Here is a 25,128-nt window from a genome sequence, read left to right as displayed (position 1 = left end):
CACAAGGAAATGGCTGATTAATCAGGTGAGTGCTGGAGATGGGGAGAGGAGATCAGGGCAGGGCGTGCCTGCTGGAGAGGAGAATAGCACACAAAAGCCCCATCCTATAGTAAATTCTCTCTCTCTCTCTCTCTCGCTCTCTCTCTACGCACACACACACACACACACGGTGGCCTGCCCCGCATTGCCACGCCTATTCCCCTTCTTCACAACACCACAGTGTGGCTCCTCTCTGTGCCTCAGTGACCAACAGGGACATTATGTCAGAGCAGATGGCGCTCTGGGGAAGCCCAGCCTCTCTGGGTTTATCATGCTGAAAGATAGTCTAATGGAGTCCAACACATTCATGGCTTGGTTTGACCACGCCTGTCTGTGGTCTGTAGATTATATTTTCTATTGGTTGTCTCGTAGTGCCATTCATCAATTAGGATCGATGATGATCTGTAGAATACATTAGAGTATCTTGTGGTGAAAACCGTCTATATCCGGCTAATGCTTTAGAACATGCATATTTCCAAGAAGGTCATATTTTAAAGTGACATTATGTAACCATGTAATATGCCAGGGATAATATGGTTGCTCCTAAGAGGGAATAAAAATGTGCATTGACACAAGAAAACCCTGCTTTCCCCTCACTGATGTATACTGTAGAAAACGGCTTAACTGATTAATACTGTATGTCAATTCCAATTGATCAGTCACTCTCTAGTAAATTAATGAATAAATTACGTTGATTGGTTAAGTCAGTTCAGTGGTTCGCCCCAGACTTCATCAGAGCGTTATGCCTGTGACATTGGCAGTAACTGTTGGCATACTATTACAGTCAAAGACAGGCCACTGTCTGTGCCCACAGTGTTCTACAGTAGAGACGGGAGACTAGAGGCTAGCGGAGGCTTCCTATTAATTAAGTTTAAATGTTTATTCGCCACGTGCACAGGATACAACAGGTGTAAAACAGTACAGTGAAATTCTTACCTTGAGAGCTCTTTCCAACAATGCAGTGATACTAATAATAATAATAATAATAATAATAATAATAATATAGGTAATAATACAACATTTTATAAAATAAAATAAAAACACACAACAATTACGATGTGAGTTAAAGAACCATGAGAATGTGTTTCTTTACAGGGATGTTGATCTTTCTGAGGGAGGTTGGAGCGGAGGGAAAGGCAGCATGTGACGATGTGTTTGCAGTGAACTGTCTCTGGTTAAAGAGGTCAGGATCAATCACAGCAATGAAAGTGACTACTACCTCTTGATGTGGAAAAAAGAAAGGACTACACTCAACAAATCCTACAGTATCTCTCTCTTGCTTTTTCTGTATCCCCTCTCTCTTTCCCTCTCTCTTTCCCTTTCTTTCTCTAAGCAACCCTTCTGGCGAGTTAATTCCACCAGATATCATGTGCAAATACACTTATATCTTAATTTGCCCTCTAAGCCTTGATACTCACAGCCAAATCTTGATAGGTGGCCCTCACGATCAGGGTGATCTAGAAGAGAAACAGAAAAATAATACATTTTATTACAGTATGGACAGACTGAAAATCACACTGAAATCATCCCAGTGAAACAACATAAAATACGGTATATTTCAGCCCTGGACAGCTCCATTTTAGCACTAGGTAAAATAGTCAGATGAAAAATTATGAAACACTATTTGAAGTAACTGAGTGTGTGGCAGGCTAAGTGGCAGGACAGCTAGTGTGTCTATCTGCTCAGTATGGTTCATATCTGAATCAGATGATTGGTCCATATCTGAATCAGATGATTACACAATCACCAATCACCCTCACCACATTCTACTGTCACAGTATGATTGAGATTCCCCCCAAAATGGCAAACTGTTTTTCACAAAGCAATTACAATAGCAATATGTTAATAAAATGGTGTTCTTTTATTAATGACAGTGTGACTACGCAGGTTTAAGAGCAACTGAGGGTTACCTAAAAACGTGTATTTCACATATTGCTACCCCCTTCTTTGTTAATTATTTGGACTGATGCATACACTCTGGCACAGTTGAGCAACCTAAATGAACTCTAAGAGGTTCTGACAGCTGTCTCACTCCCACATAGGAGATGCTGATGTATGCTTGGAGGCCACTCTGTGGTACAAAGAGGCAGACTAATGAGTGCTTGCTGTTGCTGGAAGCTACTCCTTCCTCTGATTACAGCTCTCTGCATTTATTTAATTAATGCAGAATAATTTCCTGGTGGCATGATCTCGTATATCTGAGGAGGCCTGTGACTGGCTGAAGGATAGGACCCAGATAGCCCTGTTTTAGCTATTTCTCCCACGTCCCCACCCCCACAGATCCTGTACCACAGACCCAGTAACAACAGCCCAACACAACCCAACCTGGCCCAGAACACCTAATGGAGGAGGGCACAGGGTAGATTTCATTAAGCACCAGACAGAAGAAAACTGACTGAAAGGGTCTATTTGGAGTTCTCCAATAAGAAACATTCCGTTTTTCGTTGCCTGCCCTAATGAACACGACCCAGGTTTACAACACACCCTGCAGAAAATATGGTTCAAGTTATTATGCACTTCACGATCACACCTTCTGATGAGAAAAACACTTTTCTGTCCACTGTATAATTAACTACATTAGTCATGCATAAATATTTTAGTTGACTGATGACGTACTTACAGTAATACATGCATTGACGCAAGTATGCATGGAAGCAAGCATGCACAGTCACACTCATACAGGTGTACGATCTTAATTTGAGCCAGTATGCTACAGCAGGAAAATAATGTGGATTACATTTTTGCAAAGAAAAAGCCATATCTCAGACTGGCCAATAAAAATAAAAGATTAAGATGGGCAGTCTGAGATATGGCTTTTTCTTTGCAACTCTGCCTAGAAGGTCAGCATCCCAGAGTCGCCTCTTCACTGTTGACGTTTTACTATACCACTGTTGACTGGTACTATTTAATGACGCTGACAGTTGAGGACCTGTGAGGCGCCTGTTTCTCAAACTAGACACTCTAATGTATTTGTCCTCTTGCTCAGTTGTGCACCGGGTCCTCCCACTCCTCTTTCTATTCTGGTTAGAGACAGTTTGCACTGTTCTGTGAAAGGAGTAGTACACAGCGTTGTACGAGATCTTCAGTTTCTTGGCAATTTCTCGAATGGAATAGCCTTCATTTCTCAGAACAAGAATAGACTGACGAGTTTCAGAAGAAAGTTATTTGTTTCTGGCCATTTTTATCCTGTAATCGAACCCACAATTGCTGATGCTCCAGATACTAAACTAGTCTCAAGAAGGCCAGTTTTATTGCTTCTTTCATCAGCACAACAGTTTTCAGCTGTACTAACATAATTGCAAAAGGGTTTTCTAATGATCAATTAGCCTTTTAAAATGATCAACTTGGATTAGCAAACACAACGTGCCATTGGAACACAGGACTGATGGTTGCTGATAATGGGCAGCTGTACGCCTATGTAGATATTCCATAAAAAATCTGCAGTTTCCAGCAACAATAGCCATTTACAACATTAACAATGTCTACACTGTATTTCTGATCAATTTGATGTTATTTTAATGGACAAAAAAATTGCTTTTCTTTCGAAAACAAGGAAATTTCAAAGTGACCCCAAACTTTTGAACGGTAGTGTACGTATGCTCAATGTCTATGTGGTGTTTGGATAGAGGTACAGTAAGTGATTGTTCCATTAATCCACATCTAGTTGAGACAATAGGGCGGTGGGAAGACTCCCACAAAGCCTCTACAGCGCTCAGGTTTTTGGACGGTGCGGCTGACATTAAAAGGTCCAATGCAGCCATTTTGATCTCAATATCAAATCATTTCTGGGTAACAATTAAGTACCTTACTGTGATTGTTTTTGTTAAAAATTGTCAAAAATAAACAAAAATAGCTTCTTAGCAAAGAGCAATTTCTCAAGCAAGAATTCTGCTAGGACTGTCTGTGAGTGGTTTGAGTGGGGAGGGGAAAACTGAAAAGGTGCTGTTATTGGCAGAGAGGTTTGGAACTCTCTTTCTTATTGGTTTATTAACTAATTTAAAGGCCAAAACTCCCTCCTACCAAAACAGGCTGAAATGTAATGTGGTCTTTTCAAACAGCTCTTACACTAAAAGGGCATAATCTTCTTTTCTTTTTTTTTTTTTACAATTTCACAGTATTATTCCAACCTCATACTGTGGAAATATATATAAAAGACAGGAAATCATGTTTTTGACTGCACTGGGCCTTTTACTAATGGGTTCTCCAATACCCCTCCAGAGCCAGGACATTGATGTAAAGGAATATATATTTGGCATTGAATGTAAATCTGAATGGGCATGTTTTCCAAGCCTGGGTTTAATTATAAACCCAATAATCCAATACCTCAGCCCAGTCAAAACTGTTCGCTGCTCTGGCACCCCAATGGTGGAACAAGCTCCCTCACGACGCCAGGACAGCGGAGTCACTCACCACCGAATGCACCAATTTGTAAGTCGCTCTGGATAAGAGCGTCTGCTAAATGACGTAAATGTAAATGTAAATGTATTCACACAGACACACATTTCTTACGACTTGTGGGAACTGTCAATGCGAGATTCCAGGGACACTTTGAATGATTGATTAGTTCCTAAGAAGCACAAACAGCCCTGTCATACACACTTGGTTTATGTGGGTTCCATGCATTGTAAAAGGAAAAAAGGTTACGGATGATGTGTAAACCATCTGAATGCAGTGTAAGAGAAATACTGTGTATTATAAACTGGGTGGTTCGAGCCCTGAAACATTTCTTTTTACTGTTCTAATTACGTTGGTATCCAGTTTAAAATAGCACTAAGGCACCTTAGCTGTGGTATATTGGCCATATACCACACCTCCTCGGGCCTTATTACTTAATTGTAGGCCTACATTAGTATATGCATGGCCTAGGCCCTTTGTAAGGTTTCTCAATGGTTGCAGCTCTACATTTTCAGCCATCAGAAGATCTGTCTGAATGAACAGTCAATCAGCCAAATTAGCATTTTACAGACCTTGGAGAGTCTTTCATTGCATGTCGATTTTCCTCGACTATTTCGCTAAACAATTCATTCCATGATTTGTAGGATTTAATTGCCGTATGTGTATCATAAAGACATCCACAGGGACATCTTATCCTGCAATCTGTTGAGAAAATAATTGTGTTGAATATTTGCTTAGTCATCACTCCAGTGTCTCTCTACCTGTCACTGCAGCAAGAGAGCAAACAGCTTGTGTTTGTTTCCGCTAGTTAGGGAAGCATCAAGAACAAGATAGTATGAAGTCGCAGACTCGAGCCTAATACACCCAAATTAACAAACTTTTCAGAATATGATGTCACAAATGTATGAGCGAAATCAATGCCTTCATGAGGAGTAATTTCATGGTGGTGAGGAACAGCAGCCAGGGTCTGTTTGTGGTGTGCTGCTGGTGACAGAGAGAGTTTATGGACCATAGAGGACTGCTCAGGACTCCAGGTTCCAGTACAGTGAGTTATGACTGAGCCAGAGTCTTCCTTCTGCTGCAGGCCCATGGTGGTGCCCCAGCCGCCTTTGAAACTGTCCTAGGTGTTTCTGGCTAGCTAGAGGTGCTGAATGACAGCAAGGTGAAAAACAATGCCTGCCATTAGCTTAATGCTCAGCCCAGACCAAACTCAGACCTCCTTTGGCTAAAGAGTAGGGCTTGGAATTGCCAGGGACCTGACAATACAATATTATCACGATACTTAGGTGCCGATACGATACGTATTGCAATTCTCACGATTCTATATTTATTGCTATTCGATACTGCGATTTTATTGCGATTCGATACCCCGTTCAAAGGCACTTCAATCTTTTGCCTTGCCAATTCACCCTCTGAATGGCACACATACACAAGCCATGTCTCAATTGTCTCAAGGCTTACAAATCCTTCTTTAACCTGTCTCCTCCCCTTCATCTACACTGATTGAAGTGGATTTAACAGGTGACATCAATAAGAGATCATAGATTTCACCTGGATTCACCTGGTCAGTCTATGTCATGGAAACAGCAGGTGTTCCTAATGTTTTGTTCCTAATGTTTTGTACATATAGGCCTATATATATTTATTTTATTTTTATTAGAAATTGATACTTAGAGTGAAATACTCTCTCTCTCTCTCTCTCTCTCTCTCTCTCTCTCTCTCTCTCTCTCTCTCTCTCTCTCTCTCTCTCTCTCTCTCTCTCTCTCTCTCTCACACACACAACTATTTCACCCACACAGAGACAAAATCACAATATTACCCAATAGCCAATATGGCCAATATTACCATGAGTGCCTCCAGCTAGAATCACATTGGTGACATTATGTTAGTTGTTGGTCCACAACAGATCTTGGCAAAACCAATCTTAATGTGGCAAATCTGTGAGACAATCTCTTTAAGGGGGAATTGTTCCATCATTCTCTGCCACTGAGTATAATTGTATCTTTCCCTCCTATTTGTAGCCTCAGGGAAGACAACAACTGAGAGAAAAGCAAGCAAGGATCGGCTTGAGACTGAGACTGTCTTTAATTGGTTATTGGTAACAAGAACAAGTTCACTGTCACGAATTCCGCCGAGACTGCTCCTCCTCCTTGTTCGGGCAGGCTTCGGCGTTCGTCGTCCCCGGAGTACTAGCTGCTACCGTTTGATGTTATCTATGTTTGTTTGGTCTTGTCTGATTAGTGCACCTGTTCCATATCTCGTATTGATTATGTCACCTATAAGTTTCCTTTGGATTTGTTTGTAGTTGTGTGTTGTTGTACGCCTGTCCTTTGGTGTAGGTTATTTGTTTTCTTGTTGTTAGTGCTTTTCGCACTTTACGCACTGTTTGCGTATTCGCTCGCCTCCTGTTTGTTGAGGCCCGTTGGATTTGTATTTTGCTCCTGTGACTATTAAAGTCGGATCAACTAAGCTTCTGTGTCCTGCGCCTGACTCCAACACCGCATCCACATCAGCCCCTGACAGAACAACACACCATACAATGGAGTCAGCAGGAGCAGCGGCGGCGACCGAGTCGCTGGAGGATCGGGTCAGCTGCCAGGACGCCATGATCCAGCAACTCGGCTCCGCCATGCAGGAGGTAATGAACACCCTGCGCCGATGGGAAAGGGGAGGCGTGCCCACACCTCCTCCAACATTACCACCACCATCGGCCAGCCCCACCAGACCAGCTCCGGAATCCAGTGGGATTCGGCTCTCGCTCCCGAGGGAGTATGATGGCACCGCAGCCGGGTGTCAGGGGTTCCTCCTTCAGGTGGAACTCTACCTGGCCACCATACACCCGGCGCCCTCGGGATACGAGAGCGTTTCCGCCCTCATCTCCTGTCTCTCCGGCAAGGCGTTGGAGTGAGCCAACGCCGAATGGAGGGGAATAGACGCCGCCACCATCAGCTACGCAGAGTTCTCCCGCCACTTCAGGGCAGTTTTCGATCACCCTCCAGAGGGTAAAGCGGCGGGGGAGCATCTGTTCCACCTCCGACAGGGGAAGAGGAGCGCACAGGAGTTCGCCCTGGATTTCCGGACTCTAGCGGCGGATGCGGGGTGGAATGAGAGGGCCCTCATCGATCACTATCGGTGTAGCCTGCGTGAGGACGTTCGTCGAGAGCTGGCCTGCAGGGACACCAATCTGTCCTTCGACCAGCTAGTGGACATGTCCATCCGTCTGGATACCCTGCTGGCCACCCGCGGACGTCCCGAGATGGGGCCGTCCATTCCATCCCCCAGCACCTCCGAGCCGAGCCCAATGGAGCTCGGGGGTGCTGGCGCTAGAGAGAGTAGGAGAGAGAACCCGAGGGGGGCCGTCCCCTGCACCAGCTGTGGCCGTAGAGGACACACTGCGGCTAGGTGCTGGGGAGGGTCTCCAAGGAATCGAGGCAACAGGTCGCGCACGGGGAAGTCATTTCAGGCGCCCCACTCACCCAGAGCTCTCTGTTGTTCACTTGTGTATACCTGTGGTATTTCCTCAGGTTGCATCTCATTCCCAGCATAAGGCGCTAGTCGATTCAGGCGCAGCTGGGAATTTTATTGATCGGAAATTTTGTTCTAAGTTAGGGATTCCCCTCCTGCCCGTTGATGCACCCTTTCCTGTCCATGCCCTAGATAGCCGCCCGTTGGGATCTGGGTTGATTAGGGAGGTCACAGCGCCACTAAAGATGAAGACGCAGGGGGGTCATGAGGAGATTATTCAGTTGTACCTCATTGACTCTCCTGCGTATCCCGTGGTGCTGGGGCTTCCTTGGTTAATCACCCATGACCCCACCATTTCGTGGCAACAGAGGGCTCTCAAGGAATGGTCTGGCCAGTGTGTTGGGCGATGTTTAGGTGTTTCCGTTGGGGCGACCACGGTGGAGAGTCCGAACCAAGTGCCCGCAATGCACATTCCCCCTGAGTATGAGGATTTGGCACTCGTGTTCAGCAAGACGAGGGCGACGCGATTGCCACCTCATAGACAGGGAGATTGTGCGATAAACCTCCAGACAGGTGCGGCACTTCCGCGGAGCCATGTGTATATGTAAAAATGTATGCACACATGACTGTAAGTCGCTTTGGATAAAAGTGTCTGCTAAATGGCATATTATTATTATTATTATTATTATCCTCTGTCTCAAGAGGAGACGGCGGCTATGGAAACATACAGTTCCCCTGCGTCCTCGAGTTTCTTTTTTGTGAAGAAGAAGGATGGAGGTTTGCGCCCGTGTATTGATTATCGTAGTCTCAATCAGATCACTGTGAAATACAGTTACCCTCTACCTCTGATTGCGAGTATGACTGAATCATTACGCGGAGCGCGTTTCTTCACAAAACTGGATCTCAGGAGCGCTTATAACTTGGTGCGCATTAGGGAGGGAGATGAATGGAAGACGGCATTTAGTACCACCTCAGGTCATTATGAGTATCTTGTCATGCCATACGGGTTAATGAATGCTCCTTCAGTCTTCCAATCATTTGTGGACGAGATCTTCCGGGACCTGCATGGGCAGGGAGTGGTAGTGTACATTGACGACATCCTAGTGTACTCTGCTACACGAGCCGAGCATGTAGCCCTGGTGCGCCGAGTGTTGGGTAGGCTGTTGGAGCATGACTTGTATGTCAAGGCAGAGAAATGTCTGTTTTTCCAGGAGGCCATCTCCTTCTTGGGTCATCGGTTGTCCGCGTCAGGGGTGAAGATGGAGATTGACCGGGTGTCAGCCGTGCGTAACTGGCAAACCCCAACCACTGTTAAAGAGGTGCAGCAGTTTTTGGGTTTTGCCAATTACTACCGGAGGTTTATCCGGGGTTTTGGACAGGTAGCAGCGCCCATTACTTCCCTGCTGAAGGGGGGCCCGGTGCGTTTGCAGTGGTCGGCTGAAGCGGACAGGGCGTTTCGTAAACTGAAGGACCTGTTCACTTCGGCTCCGGTGCTGGCGCACCCGGACCCCACTTTAGCGTTCCAGGTAGAGGTGGACGCGTCAGAGGCCGGGATTGGGGCAGTACTGTCGCAACGCTCCGGCACGCCTCCTAAGTTCCGTCCCTGCGCTTTTTATTCTAAAAAGCTCAGCCCGGCGGAGCGTAATTATGACGTAGGGGACAGGGAGCTGTTAGCCGTGGTTCAAGCCCTAAAGGTGTGGAGGCATTGGCTTGAGGGGGCTCAACACCCTTTTCTCATTCTGACTGACCATCGTAACCTGGAGTACATCCGGGCAGCGAGGAGATTGAACCCTCGTCAGGCTAGGTGGAACATGTTCCTGACCCGGTTCGTTTTTAAGATCACTTACATCCCAGGGTCCCAGAACGGTAAGGCAGACGCCCTATCCCAGCGGTATGACGCAGAGGAGAGGTCCATTGAGCCCACTCCCATACTGCCGGAGTCTTGTCTGGTGGCACCGGAGGTATGGGAGGTCGATGCGGAAATTGAGCGGGCGTTACGCACCGACCCTACTCCCCCAGAGTGTCCAGTGGGTCGGACGTACGTGCCGCTCGAGGTCCGTGATCGTCTCATCTATTGGGCTCATACGTCACCCTCCTCTGGACATCCAGGTATTGGCCGGACAGTGCACTGCCTTAGTGTTAAGTACTGGTGGCCAACATTGGCTAGGGACGTGAGGGTTTATGTCTCCTCCTGCTCGGTGTGCGCTCAGTGTAAGGTGCCTAGACACCTGCCCAGGGGAAAGTTACAACCCCTGCCCGTTCCACAACGGCCGTGGTCTCACCTCTCGGTGGACTTTGTCACGGACCTTCCCCCCTCTCAGGGGAATACCACTATTCTGGTCGTTGTGGATCGGTTCTCTAAGGCCTGTCGTCTCATTCCAATGCTGGGTCTCCCTACTGCCCTACAGACCGCTGAGGCTTTGTTCACCCACGTCTTCCGGCACTATGGGGTTCCCGAGGATATAGTGTCTGATCGGGGTCCCCAATTCACCTCTATAGTCTGGAGGGCGTTCATGGAACGCTTGGGGGTCTCGGTTAGCCTTACCTCGGGTTACCACCCGGAGAGTAATGGGCAGGTGGAGAGAGTGAACCAGGATGTGGGTAGGTTTCTGAGATCCTATTGCCAGGGCCGGCCGGAGGAGTGGTCGGGGTATATCCCCTGGGCAGAGATGGCTCAGAACACTCTCCGCCACTCCTCTACTAACCTGACCCCTTTTCAGTGTGTGTTAGGTTATCAGCCGGTTCTGGCACCATGGCATCAGAGCCAGATCGAGGCTCCTGCGGTGGATGAGTGGTTTCGGGGCTCGGAGGAGACGTGGAACGCTGCCCACGTACATCTGCAGCGGGCCATCCGCAGGCAGAAGGCGAGCGCCGACCTCCACCGCAGTGAGGGTCCAGTCTACGCCCCTGGAGATCGAGTCTGGCTCTCGACTCGAAACCTGCCCTCTTCGCCTGCCCTGCCAGAAGCTTGGCCGGCGGTTTGTGGGGGCCATTTAAAGTCCTGAGGAGATTGAATGAGGTGTGTTACAGGTTGCAACTGCCTAATGACTATCACATTAACCCCTCATTCCATGTGTCTCTCCTCAGGCCGGTGGTAGCTGGTCCACTCCAGGAGAGTGAGATAAGAGAGACCCCTCCGCCCCCACTGGACATCGAGGGGGCTCCGGCGTACTCAGTCCGGTCCATCGTGGATTCGAGACGTCGGATGGGGGGGATCTACAATATCTCGTGGAGTGGGAGGGGTACGGTCTGGAGGAACGGTGCTGGGTGCCTAGGAGGGACATTTTAGATCCATCCCTCCTGACTGAGTTCCATCGTAGTCATCCTACGCGCCCTGCTCCACGTCCTCCTGGCCTTCCCCGAGGCCGGGGTCGGCGCACAGCTGGAGCCGCGCGTCAAGGGGGGGTACTGTCACGAATTCCGCCGAGACTGCTCCTCCTCCTTGTTCGGGCAGGCTTCGGCGTTCGTCGTCCCCGGAGTACTAGCTGCTACCGTTTGATGTTATCTATGTTTGTTTGGTCTTGTCTGATTAGTGCACTTGTTCCATATCTCGTATTGATTATGTCACCTATAAGTTTCCTTTGGTTTTGTTTGTAGTTGTGTGTTGTTGTACGCCTGTCCGTTGGTGTAGGTTATTTGTTTTCTTGTTGTTAGTGCTTTTCGCACTTTACGCACTGTTTTGCGTATTCGCTCGCCTCCTGTTTGTTGAGGCCCGTTGGATTTTTATTTTGCTCCTGTGACTATTAAAGTCAGATCAACTAAGCTTCTGTGTCCTGCGCCTGACTCCAACACCGCATCCACATCAGCCCCTGACATTCACTTTGCTTTGGTTGCTGGATACCAATCCTCCAGAGGGTTTAACAACCATTTAGAGGTGGACTCCCAGAGCCCAAGGCAGAGCGAAGGAAGGATTTAGTCTTAATGAACTGTCAACATAGGAGTAATACTTCCCTTTGATCTTTTGAGTCGGCCAACATAGTTTTTCAATGTCGAAAATAATAAATGGTCAATACTAAGCCAGTTAAGCCAGGGAACTGAATGAATCACATACAGTACCAGTCAAAAGTTTGGACACACCTACTCATTCAAGGGTTTTTCTTTATTTATACTATTTTCTACATTGTAGAATAATAGTGAAGACATCAAAACTATGACATAACACATATGGAATTATGTAGTAACCCAAAAAGTGTTAAACAAATCAAAATATATTTTATATTTGAGATTCTTCAACCAGCTTCACCTGCCCAGTCATGTGAAATCCATGGATTAGGGCCTAATGAATTTATTTCAATTTACTGATTTCTTTATATGAACTGTAACTCAGTAAAATAGTTGAAATTGTTGCATGTTGCGTTTATATTTTTGTTCAGTATACATGGATCTGTAATACGTCATACACAACATCACTGAATCAGCAAGATCCCTCCAATACTACATCATATTATGTTTCACTGTGTTGGAGAAAGGGAAGCGGTACATACAAGCACCACAGCTGAAAATGTCACTCACCATCAAAGTATACGTAGCCTTTTTATTATTTTAAAAGGTTACTGTGCAGCAGCTGAGAGAGCCCCTTGAATCACTAACCCCTCAGGATCCCCCCGTGCTCTTCCTAACTAGCCCTCTCTCTCTCTCTCTCTCTCTCTCTCTGACACGTGGCTCTCCACAACTCAACCGTTTCCACACAAACCAGGAGGGTGAATTCATATGGGGCAGTGGCGGATTACAGGAGACTTTTAGGGCTCTCAGCTGCCCCCGAGCTCTCTGAAGCATAGCTAGCGTATGAACACGAGGAGATGTGTGTGTGCACAGTATGTGTGAAAGAGAGTGTGTGTGTAGTGGAGCTTTGCACACTGGAGAGATCTGGCCCAAATGTAATCCCTCTATTGTGAGGTGGAGAGGGTTGGAGAAGAAAGAGCTGATGCTGCCTGCTCAAATCCCACGTGCACTGCTGCAATGCAGGGATTTAACATGGAGATATGAACACATTACTGCAACATGCCTGCACACATGTACAGTAGATAGATACACACACATAGTACTGCATGTGAACTGGAAGCCTTGCAGGGACTCTGCACTGTGCTTCAGTGTTGCACACAGCAATTCCTATATTATGTTGATGCTTCATATAATTATTCAATACTGTCTCAGGTTCCCCCCTGCATATTAAACTAAAGCCATTTGAGCCAGGCTAGGTTCATTCACATCAGAGGTAAGTGTTTGTCCAGGTTTATATCCCCCAGCATCACACCCCGATGTGCAGGCACAGGCCACTTTTATAGAGCAGTCTTCTCCAGGAAAATTGTTAGTAAGACGGCAGATAGGCCAGGGAATTGAAGCTTGCAGTGCTACGAGGAGAGAGTCAACCGCTTAGATAACAGCTGACAAAAGAGTTGTAAACAAAGAAAGAGAGGGGGTGAGAGAGCGAATAAGAAGAAACAAGAGATATATAAATACAAATTATATTGACGTGGCTGGTTAAACTGATCTCTCCTTTTACATTATTCCACATCTGTCTTTCCAGTTGGCCTCAACGACATGGTAGAGTAGAAATATAGTATATTATGAATAGAAATAGGGTATATTTGGATAGTCCATCTGTAGATGCTATACACACTATCTACAGACTATCAGTAACATTTCAACTAACTATCTACTAACCCTAACCCTAGCCTTTACCTTAACCCTTATCCTAACCCTAAACTAACCCTTACCCTAGCCCTAACCCTAACTCTAACCTTAACCCTAACCTTAACCTTAACCTTAACCCTAGCCCTAACCCTAACCTTAACCCTTATTCTAACCCTAACCCTAACCATAACCTTAGCAACAGTTGCTTATCAACAGATAGTTTGTTGATAGTATGCACATCTGTAGAGCATCTACAGATGGACAATCTGGACTATCCAAATAAAGTGTGAACGGATAATGTATAGTTGTACAGTGAATTTTCTCATTTTGTGACTGCAGTAGTCGACATTACAGTACAGTTTATTTCCTCCACCAGAGTTTTTCATTGGTGTATTCTAATGTTCTAAATTACCTTTGCAAATCTGCACCTAGGCCTAACTACTTTCCCTCGAATCAGGATAGAAACCATAGAGTTACCCAGAGTGGGAGGGAGGTGAAGGGGATGATGGTTGTTGTGTAGGCTACATGGCAGATTGCTGACAGTGGGTGTCTTTCACCGTCAACAGAAACAACCCTTCATAATGACACTCTGGCTCCAATCTTTACACTGCTGATATAGGCAGTACAGAACAGTACAGCGAGGAGGGGAAACACCATACGGTCAATCAAAGCTGATACACTGACTGTTTACTGCAGCCCAATTCAGTGAGCATATACTGACTGTATATCTCGACTCCTTTAAAAACTTGTCAACTGCGCTTATTTCATCTGGGAAAAGATTCAAAGAGATAGCCTATTACAAAGTTAACTATGTATGTTGCAATATTAATGAAGTGTAATAATTAAATATTGGATTTTCAATGCATTTTTATAAATGGCAACTATTCTGTTTTTCTATGTGCTGTTTCTGAATGTACCATCACACACAGAGTTCATCTCTGTGTTTGATAAATCATCAGAAACTACTCTCTTGAGGAGAATCCCTTGGCCTTGAGCTAATCCTCTCCCCTGTCCCTCTAAACTGTGAACGCTCCCAGTTTGTCAGTAAGACCCCAGAGACCACAACTCCATTATGGGGATCTTATGCTCTAAAACACAGGTTCAGCGACTGAATATGGATTTGACATCAAGTCTTCAATTCCTGAAACATATGGCGACAACACTGCACCCTCTAACGCCCTTTTGTTATGTTTTTATTGATACACTTTTTGGTCAAGTTCAAAAACACTTGTATAAAACCAATCATCATAGTTCACTTCTTTGAACAAAATGCAATTTTTCACCAAGCAGCAGGCCATAAATCCTTGGTGAACAGAGGGCAGCCTTTCAGACCTCCCTCTAGTCTAGCTACCTGGCTGCTTCCCTGGGAGACAAATCTGTGTTTATGTAGAAAAATAAGGCCATCCATCACCCAGTGCCACAGAAACAAACGGTCAGCTGCGGACTGGGATGAATGAGCACACAGTTTTAGATGAATTACTTCACTCTGTGGTGGCTGCCAACTAATGTACCAGAACACACCAAATCTGCACTAAATACAAAAACAAGAATATTAGGATGATAAAGAGGAAAGAATGAAAATCTCTATAATGACTTGTTTTGCATAATGATTCATAGATCACTGTAGCTCATCTGCTTTCTTTTAAGATACAGTATATGTCTATAACAAGAGGAACTGAAACCCTCCAGACGCCAATGCCATCAATCCACAGAGGCAACCTAAGCACAGAAAGTAACAACAGACTCACCAGGGGACTTATAAAGTCCCATAAATGTCAAATAAGTTTTACTCATATTGTACTCTGTGAGCGGCTATACTACTATGTTTCACTGTGTTGGAGAAGTACCAAGTCCTTCTATAGCCAGAGGCTGATGGAATGGAACCCACCTTCAAGTTTCAAGTTATATTAGTCGTATGTACGGGATAAACATTGTATACACCGTCCAACAAAATGCTTACTTCAAGAGACTGCTGGTCTGTATCCTGGCATTACCCATGAAGGGGGGTTTCTGTTTCTGCCTGAACCTGTTGTTGAGTGGTCAGTGAGTGTTAGTGTAAGTCATGAGATAGACAAGCTGTCTGTGGTGAACAGACTGTCTGCTCCAGGGGATCAATCACCTTCACACTCTCGGTGAACCAAACCAGCGCCAGTGGTCAAACACAAAACAGTCTGCCTCTGTCTGAAAGCCAAGCTAACTCACGCAACCTAAAGGGGGACCAGATGGTTTTGCCACGACATGTAAAACTGACTGATTTAGTCTCTTTCAGATCGACTGCAGTCCTCAGACAAAACAAACCAGGCAACTTACTTAGAATCTGACCTGACGCATCTCCTTGAATTCCAAAGTAAGGTTTGAGACAATGAATATGCAACTTGGAGGACTGCCACCTGTGAGTCAACAGGGTTCGACCAAGGTTACTTACAGTGAGGGAAAAAAGTATTTGATCCCCTGCTGATTTTGTATGTTTGCCCACTGACAAAGACATGATCAGTCTATAATTTTAATGATAGGTTTATTTGAACAGTGAGAGACAGAATAACAACATAAAAATCCAGAAAAACGCATGTCAAAAATGTTATAAATTGATTTGCATTTTAATGAAACCACAGATACCCACACAGCTACATCTGAAAGAGGAAGTAAACATCGATACAGACTTACTGACAGAGAGAGTCAGTTGAGGGCACCAATACAAGAGGTGACCAAATGGGAGAAGCTAGGAGCAGTCAATCAGGAGGGGATGTGGCATAAGGATAATTTACCAATATTACCTAAGTGATTGTTTAGATATGTGGCAATATTGACACATGGGCAGAGTAATGTGTCAACAGGGGGGATGGTAGAGCAGGTTAGGAAAAACTTTGGTAGAGCAGGAACAGGTTAGGAAACACTTAGGAAACACTTTGTGGCCTAGGGTATAACGAATTACAAAAAAATTAATGTTGTTCCAGATGTGTCATCTGTGTACAGAATAATCACCAAGGTAGACAGAGAGCACCCCAGGGGGAATATCCCCCGGCAAAATATCCAGTCCAGCAATTGGAAATTGATTTTATAGAGTTATCACGGAGTGAAGGGAAGAAATTGGGTACAATACCCACCAATAGTGTTGATCACCATTAGAGTAACCCCAGATAAAGATGGGTTATCCCCCTTCGAGAAGGTATTTGGGAGACAATACAGAATGCCTGAGTTAGGCAGACCAGAGCAGGCAGAGATAGAAACTGAGAACACCCTAGCTGAACACATGAGAAGGTTGTTTATTAACCACACCCGTATGTCAAAGGTTTTGTGCTCCACAGGAGAACTAAAGGAGAAGGTAACCCACTCTATCCAACCAGGTGACTGGGTGTGGATCCAATCCTTAAAGAAGAAAGACTGGAAGCAGCCCCGCTGGGAGGGATCATACCAAGTCCTATTGTTAACTGCCTTCGCTGTAAGAATAGCTGAGAGAGCCACTTGGGTCCACGTTACCCACTGCAAAAAGGTACGCCTACATACCAGCACCGTTGAACACACACAGAGTTAAAGAGAAGAACTGACCCACTAGGGTTCGGGGGTAAACTCTGTTAACAAAGAAACCCTACCCCGACCTTTCATCACTGTGGGGTGTTCCTAGAGGTGTGGGTATGGGGAAGTACCAGACAGGTCTGTCAGGGACAGGATTGGGATGGCGGTTTTGGGGATTTTGGGGGACTCTGTGCTGCATCATCGTGTTAACCATATTATGGATTAATCCAGGTCAACCGAAACAGGGAAATGATGAACAAAATAATACCAAGGCACTGATTTGATCTCGTAGAAATACTGAAGCCAAGAAAGACTATTGGGGGAATTATTATTTTATAGTTAAAGTCAGTTTAGGACAAGATGGGGGATTCAAAGTACCATTCGACTTCTCCCATGAAGAGTTAGGAGGTTTTGGGGGCGTTGGTAAGAGGGGGGTGTGTACAAGAAAGGAAGGTCCTAGAAGGTATGGTAAATACATTTGCACTGGGGATAGCATATGTCCTTGGGCAAAGGTGTTTAAACATACCTGGGGAACATACTATGAGAATGGGATGGACGCAGCACACTGATGGGGAATTAAACAAACCCATGATAAATGTAAAACGGAACTGGTGATAACGGTAAAGTCAATTATGCAAGATGACATAGCAAGGAACTATTGGGTGTGTGAGGCTCATTTTTCAGGAGAGAAATTAATCTTCCACCCCCGAGACAGAACAGCAGGTAGATCCAATGTTATCACCAGAGGTATAAAACACTAGTCTAACACCCTTTGGAAGGCCCTCAGAAGGAATCCTAAATAGCACTAAACCACCAAGGGTAGAAGATTTCCTCATGCAGGAAATGAAGCAAGGAGAAGTAGAAGGAATTTCAAAAGAGAACTTCTGGGTAAAGTGGATGAACTACACAGCTAGGGCGTTGGGTCAAACTATGCCTGTTCAACGGGTAGGCCAACCCTTTTAACTGCACCTATGCCTCAGGCCATGTTCCTTGTGTGATAGATTTGGGATCAAACCAAACCTCACCTAATTGTTCTGATATTAAAATATCCGCTCTTAAAAAAGGGAATGTTAAGCCACCCCAATTCACCATGACCCCCGGAGATTTTCAATGTTATAGACACCAAAGTAGTGCGAATCGCAGATCAAATTGGAGAAGGGTTTACAACAACGTTTTTTTGGTGGGTTACAATTAATAAAAATGTTGACTGGATTAATTACATCTATTACAATCAACAAAAGTTCATTAATCAGACAAGGGATGCAGTAAAGGGAATCTCAGACCAACTATCTGCCACCTCACTCATGACCTGGCAGAATAGGTTGGCTCTCGATATGCTTTTAGCAGAGAAGGGCGGGATTTGCAAGATGGTGGGAGGTCATTGTTGTACGTTTATCCCCAACAATACAGCCCCAGATGGTACAGTAACTAGAGCACTGGCAGGTCTCACTGCATTGAGTGAATAATGGGCTGAGAACTGGGGGGTGAATACATCATTGACTGGATGGATTGATGAAATGTTTGGTAAATGGAAAACTATTGTTGCAACTATTCTGGGTGCAGCTATAGTTTGTATGGGTATGCTTGTTCTTTGTGGATGTTGTCTTATTCCCTGTGTCAGAGGGTTGGTGAGCAAGGCGTTGGAGAAAGCAGTAGCCCAGCAGATGGTGAGCTATGGGCCCATTCCCTACTCAGACCGATGGAACGACGACCTATATCCTCCCGCTCTGGTGGACGATGCAGAAAATGTCAATCCTGATGAACCTGTATTAAATGAGACTATTTTAAATGTTTAGTATACTATCTTTTCAAATGAAGACCATAACGAAAATCTAAACAAGAAGTGTTATGGTTGGAAGAAAAATTTGGTTGCATGCCAGGCAAATTGTGTTATTATAGTGTGTTTTGTAATAGTGATTCATTTTATATGCAAATCAATTTATATGCTTCAATGTGTGTGATTCATTTTTATAACAAGATATATTTTGTGAGTGTGTGTGTAATATTTAGTCAAAGGGTGGATTGATAGAATAATTTAGTAATGACTAATTATTGCACTCCACTTTGTGAAATGTGTTAGAATCATGAGACTATAATCTAATAATGTAGGACAAGTAAAGATTATGACATTGTGTTACTATTTAGCAATGTGAGTAGGAGTTAGGCCAGACAACAAAGGAGAAGGAGAACTGTTAGGCTAGACAACTTGTGACAACTGTGAAACCAAGATAAGGAAATAGGCCTCCCAATTTAGGGAGGGGAGGAAACCGTTAGGCTTGGAATAGAGTATGAAACATGTTGCAGGATATGATAATGATTTATATGTGTACAGGGGAAAAACACAGGCCGCCTAAAGCGGGGTGGGACTTTTCCTCTGATGTGTGTGTATAAAAGATGGACTCTGAACTTGAGAGGGCAGAGTGCTCTCAATGAATAAACCTACTGACCATTGCAATTGTCACGGATTCTGCCGAGACTGCCCTTCCTTCTGGCTCGGGCAGGCTTCGGCGTTCGTCGTCACCGGAGTACTAGCTGCTGCCGCTCTATGTTAGATGTTTCTATGTTCACTTGATTGTTGTCTGTTGTTGCACACCTGTTCCCCATTATGTTAGTTTGTCTGCCTATTTAACCTGTACACGTCCACTGTTTGGTGTGCGTGTTTATTGTATGTACGAGTGTCATTAGTGTGAGCGGGTTTTGCTCCTCCTTTGTTGTTTTGGAGGATTTTCCTTGTATTTCTTTACTACTCAGTAAAGTGGTTCTTCATCTCATTCTGTGTCCTGCGCTTGACTCTGGCCTACCACATTCCACCGACATTCATGACAGAAACACGCACCACTATGGAGTCAGCAGGAGCAGCCGGAGTAACCGAGACGATGGAGCAACAAGTCCAACGTCAGGAAATCATGATTCAGACTCTCTGGGTCACCATGGAACGAGTATTCCAGACAATGGAACGATGGGAGAGAGGTGGTTTCCCGTCACCATCTCCAACCACTCAACCACCTACAACACTGGTCACCGCTTCGCCATCTGGGTCCAGTGGGATTCGGCTCTCGCTCCCGAGGGCATATGACGGACCACCTGCCGGGTGCCAGGGATTTCTTCTCCAGGTCGAGCTGTACCTGGCCACCATTCACCTGGTGCCCTCGGGATACGAGAGCGTGTCCGCCCTCATCTCCTGTCTATCGGGGAAGGCGTTGGAGTGGGCCAACGCCGAGTGGGGAGGAATAGACGCACGTACTGTCCTATACGAGGATTTCACCCGCCGCTTCCGGGCGGTATTCGATCATCCACCAGAGGGGAGGGTCCTCAGGAAGTCGAGGCAGCAGGCAGGGCACTGGTCGACCGTCTCAGGTGAGTAGGCACCCGACTCACCCAGAGCCTCCGGTTGCTAATTTGTGTATAGATATTGTTTTTCTGGAAGTTTCCCTCCATTCCCAGCATAAGGCGCTAGTAGATTCAGGCGCGCCTGGGAATTTTATTGATCGCCAGTATGCTCGTAGTTTAGGGATTCCTACTGTGTCTGTTGATAAACCTTTCCCTGTGCACGCTTTAGATAGTCGCCTGTTAGGGTCAGGCATAATCAGGGAGGTCACCACCCCACTTCTGATGAGGACGCAGGAGGGTCATGAGGAGAGGATTAGCCTCTATCTGATTGATTCTCCTGCGTATCCTGTGGTGTTGGAACTTCCCTGGTTAACCATTCATGACCCCACGATTTCATGGCAACAGAGGGCTCTTAAGGGATGGTCCGGTCAGTGTTCAGGGAGGTGTGTAGGAGTTTCCTTGGGGGCAACTACGGTGGAGAGTCCAAACCAGGTTTCCACTATGCACATTCCTGCCGAGTATGCCGATTTGGCTTTCGCCTTCAGTAAAAAGAGGGCGACTAAATTACCACCTCATCGTCCGGGGGATTGCGCGATAAATCTCCAGGTAGGAGCTGCACTTCCCCGGAGTCACGTGTATCCTTTGTCTCAGGAGGAGAAGGCGGCTATGGAGACATATGTCACTGAGTCTCTGAGACAGGGATACATTCGGCCATCCACTTCACCTGTCTCCTCAAGTTTCTTTTTTGTGAAGAAGAAGGATGGTGGCTTACGCCCGTGCATTGATTACCATGGCTTAAGTCAGATTACCATCAAGTACAGCTATTCATTACCCCTGATAGCTAGTATGACGGAATCATTGCACGGGGCACGCTTCTTCACAAAACTGGATCTCAGGAGCGCGTACAACCTAGTGCCTATCCGGGAGGGAGATGAGTGGAAGACGGCATTTAGTACCACCTCTGGACATTATGAGTATCTTGTCATGCCATACGGGTTAATGAATGCTCCATCAGTCTTCCAATCATTTGTGGATGATATTTTCAGGGACCTGCACGGACAAGAGGTAGTGGTGTATATTAATGACATACTTATATACTCCACTACCAGGGCCGAGCATGTGTCCCTGGTGCATAAAGTGCTTGAAAGACTGTTAGAGCATGACCTGTATGCTAAGGCAGAGAAATGCCTGTTCTTTCAGGAGTCCATCTCCTTCCTAGGGTACCACATGTCCGCGTCTGGGGTGAAGATGGAGAGTGACCGCGTTTCGGCCGTGCGTAATTGGGCGACTCCAACCACGGTAAAGGAGGTGCAGCGTTTCTTGGGGTTTGCCAACTACTACCAGAGGTTTATTCAGGGCTTTGGTCAGGTAGCGTGACAGCAATAAGGGGTCTTTGTTTAATTTATTTAAACTAGAGATGTACACCTCAGGGAATTATTCAAAGATTTAAGAAGTGTTTAACTTCAACCATTGAGATAACAAAATTCTCGTGACAATTGGTCAAAAGACCAATTAGTGGAAAAAATATCAGAATTGCGTTACATATGTAAACGCAGCGTTAGCAATTGAGAGATTACAAAAAAGCACTTATTATGAAGAGTCAGTGCATAGAGAAGGTATTGTATTTTCTAAAAGGTACCTTTTTAAATAGCTAACTGTCATTTCGCAGGACTCATCAGTTCCTTCTATGGTGTCTGCTAAAGGCTTCCGAAGTCGGCTAGGCGAACCAAACAAGTGTGCTCGCATACTCCCTTAAAAGACCTTTGATTGAAAAACAAGAAAAAGCGGCAATAGTACTGTTTGTCCATCTTGAGACGCCTTAGCCAGTATATACTTCCTCAAAATAGTCTGAATTAATCTAAGATAACTCAAGAAATCTGCCATAAATGTTTATGTTTTTGTCGCAGAGATCTTAGTTGCCCAATTTTACATCTAACTAAGATGTTTGGTGCAGTATTTTTCAAGTGAAGAAATGTGCATGAAAACGAGTCATCTATCGTTGAATGACAACAAACACTTCATTAAAGAATCCCTACTGTTGACCAATCACCGACGAAGGGGCGTAGACTTCAGCTCCGAACTTCAGCCTGCCTTGAGAACAAATTTTGTGTGCACGAACAGCCAAAGAAAACATTGCCGAAGACCAAAACGAACAAAAACGTCACAAGATTTTGTCATAATATATGCACAAACTGTTCCGAACTGTTTCGGATGCGAAGCATGCAGACGCCTTAAGGCTCAGTGTCTCCTGCTGTGATGCGACTGCTTTGACCTGAGAGCATAGTGATAATTAACTGTGAGATCAACTGTAAAGTAGAAGGGAGTCGTTTTCAATTAATCTTTCATTACAAACCAAATGAATCGCTGACCTTCCAAGCATACCAGCACAGGGAAGACTAGAGGAAAGGCAAGGACAAGTACTTTAACACACATATATAATTAAAATGAGAACCGTCATTGTTATCTTTCAAGGGCCTCTCCTGCCATACATTATTTTTCTCCTTTTTGTCATTTTCAAAACTGTATCTTTTGAGTATTATACAGTGATTAGAATCCAAAGGGCATCAGCATCTACATTTGGTCAATGTATCTTTATTGTAATGTCCATGAACAGTTTAAACAGTATCAAGGGTATTCAGTACACCTTAATGTCTCTGCATATAACATAGTATATTAATGACACCTATAGAGTAGAGGTGGCTGCATGGTGATAGCAGGGGCTGGTGATAAGGAATTCAGAAGGTATTCACACCCCTTTACTTTTTCCACATTTTGTTGTTACACCTGGATTGTGCAATATTTGCCCATTATTATTTTCAAAATTCTTCAAGCTCTGTCAAATTGGTTGTTGATCATTGCTAGACAACCATTTTCATGTCTTGATATTTTTAAGTCAGATTTAAGTCAAAACTGTAACTCGACCACTCAGGAACATTCACTGTCTTCTTGGTAAGCAACTCCAGTGTAGATTTGGCCTTTTAGGTTATTGTCCTGCTGAAAGGTGAATTAATCTCCCAGTGTCTGGTGGAAAGTAGACTGAACCAAGTTTTCCTCTAGGATTTTGCCTGTGCTTAGCTCCAATCTATTATTTTTTATCCGGAAAAACTCCCTAGTCCTTAACGATTACAAGCATACCCATAACATGATGCAGCCACCACCATGCTTAAAAATATGGAGAGTGGTACTTAGTAATGTGTTGCATTGGATTTGCCCCAAACATAACACTTTGTATTCAGGACAAAAAGTTAATTGCTTTGCCACATTTTTTGCAGTATTACTTTTGTGCCTTGTTGCAAACAGGATGCAGGTTTTAGAATATTTGTATTCTATACAGGCTTCCTTATTTTCCCTCTTGTCAATTAGGTTAGTATTGTGGAGTAACTACAATGTGGTTGATCCATCCTGAGTTTTATCTTATCATAGCCATTAAACTCTGTAACTGTTTTAAAGTCACCATTGACCTCATGGTGAAATCCCTGAGCGGTTTCCTTCGTCTCCGGCAACTGAGTTAGGAAGGACGCCTGTATCTTTGTAGTGACTGGATGTATTGATACACCATTTCAAGTGTAATTAATAACTTCACCATGCTCAAAGGGATATTCAATGTCAGCTTTTTTTTTTACCCATCTACCAATAGGTGCCCTCCATTGTGAGGCATTGGAAAACATCCCTGGTCTTTGTGGTTGAATCTGTGTTTGAAATTCACTGCTCGACTGCATGTATGTGTGGGGTACAGAGATGAGGTAGTCATTCAAAAATCATGTTAAACACTAGTATTGCACACAGAGTGAGTCCATGCAACTTATTATGTGACTTGTTAAGCACATTTTTACTCCTGAACTTATTTAGGCTTGCCATAACAAAGGGTTGAATACGTATTGACTCAAGACATTTCAGCTTTTCATTTTTAATTAATTTGTAAAAATTTTGAAAAAACATAATTCCACTTTGACATTATGGGGTATTGTGTGTAGGCCAGTAACAAACAAACCTCGATTTAATCCAATTTAACTTCAGGCTGTAACACAACAAAATGTGAAAAAGTCAAGGGTGTGAATACTTTCTGAAGGCACTGTAGTACCAAGAAATCCTCTCAGACACCAGGCTCCACACTGTCTAGGTTCAACTCCCTTGGTGGTGGTTGGACGAGAATAGGGTGGGTGTAGTGTCTCAGTTCAATTACTCAAACACATAACTGAAAATGTAATAGTAATTGACAACACCACATATGGCACAGCTGATTACTGTAGAAATGGGAAGTGTATTTTATTCTACCTGAAAACAGCTATACATTTGTGGTAATTTGTCTGTCAAACACTGGTAGGTACACTTCAGGCATTCTTCCTCTTTCACACAAACAGTACACACACACACACACACACACACACACACACACACACACACACACACACACGTACATAGGTCAAAGACTTTCCTGCAGCCAGAAAGAGGTGTATTATCGCTGGGGCTCACGCAGTCTTGTAATCTTGGTGCTGCATCAACAATCGATGAAGGCAGCCAGGGGAGTGAATATAAAACCATTCAATGCCTGGTTAGGAGTCCTGTGGTAATTAAGGAGTTATCAGTTTTCAGCAGCAAACTGCTGTGAAATTTACGGTGCACAGATTGGATGACCCTTTCAGAAGCACCTTTGAAAACTGTAGATTCCTAGATAGCCCTATCATCAAGTCCTTGTCATCTCTTATTGTCCAAAGTGGTTGCCCTTTACAACATAAAAAAAACTCTGTAATA

The 25,128-nt window shown here is 44.7% G+C and overlaps 1 protein-coding gene across 3 annotated transcripts in view; it reads right to left on the bottom strand.

Annotated features, from left to right (window-relative positions):
• Positions 1-25,128, bottom strand: part of LOC121538483 (synaptotagmin-2) — a 119,244-nt gene that overhangs the window by 56,836 nt on the left and 37,280 nt on the right. For all 3 annotated transcript variants that reach the window (XM_041846534.2, XM_041846533.2, XM_041846536.2), the window contains exon 3: positions 1,458-1,496. The gene's annotated coding sequence lies outside the window, so the exon portion shown is untranslated. The remainder of the gene's footprint in view (positions 1-1,457; positions 1,497-25,128) is intronic.

The sequence above is a fragment of the Coregonus clupeaformis genome, chromosome 24 (genome assembly GCF_020615455.1).
Source record: "Coregonus clupeaformis isolate EN_2021a chromosome 24, ASM2061545v1, whole genome shotgun sequence".
In the NCBI taxonomy this organism is placed as follows: domain Eukaryota; kingdom Metazoa; phylum Chordata; class Actinopteri; order Salmoniformes; family Salmonidae; genus Coregonus; species Coregonus clupeaformis.
Note: the sequence above shows the minus strand (reverse complement) of the source record. Positions and strands in the feature narration are given on the sequence as shown.